This window comes from Silurus meridionalis, chromosome 3, assembly GCF_014805685.1.
Source record: "Silurus meridionalis isolate SWU-2019-XX chromosome 3, ASM1480568v1, whole genome shotgun sequence".
NCBI classification, from domain to species: domain Eukaryota; kingdom Metazoa; phylum Chordata; class Actinopteri; order Siluriformes; family Siluridae; genus Silurus; species Silurus meridionalis.
Window position 1 is genome coordinate 33,381,974 of NC_060886.1, and position 299 is coordinate 33,382,272.

The window sequence follows — 299 nt, forward strand, 5'->3', positions numbered from 1 at the left end:
ATCAACAATCCCCAGACACAGAGGACAAAAGTGTTTGCTCCGACATCCAACAGGTGATTGTTTCCAGCACAGTAGGTATATGAAGTAAAATAAAACTCCACATAGCTGGTATTGTTACATTTTCATGATTAACAGTTTAATTGTCTTGGCTAAAATGTAATACAGATGTACTCATTACTCAGTGGTGGAATGGATTACTCACTATTTATTTATTTATTTATTATTATTATTATTATTTATACTTGACCGGACTACACGCTTTAACTGCTGTTTTTGCATCTTTACTGTATTATACTGTT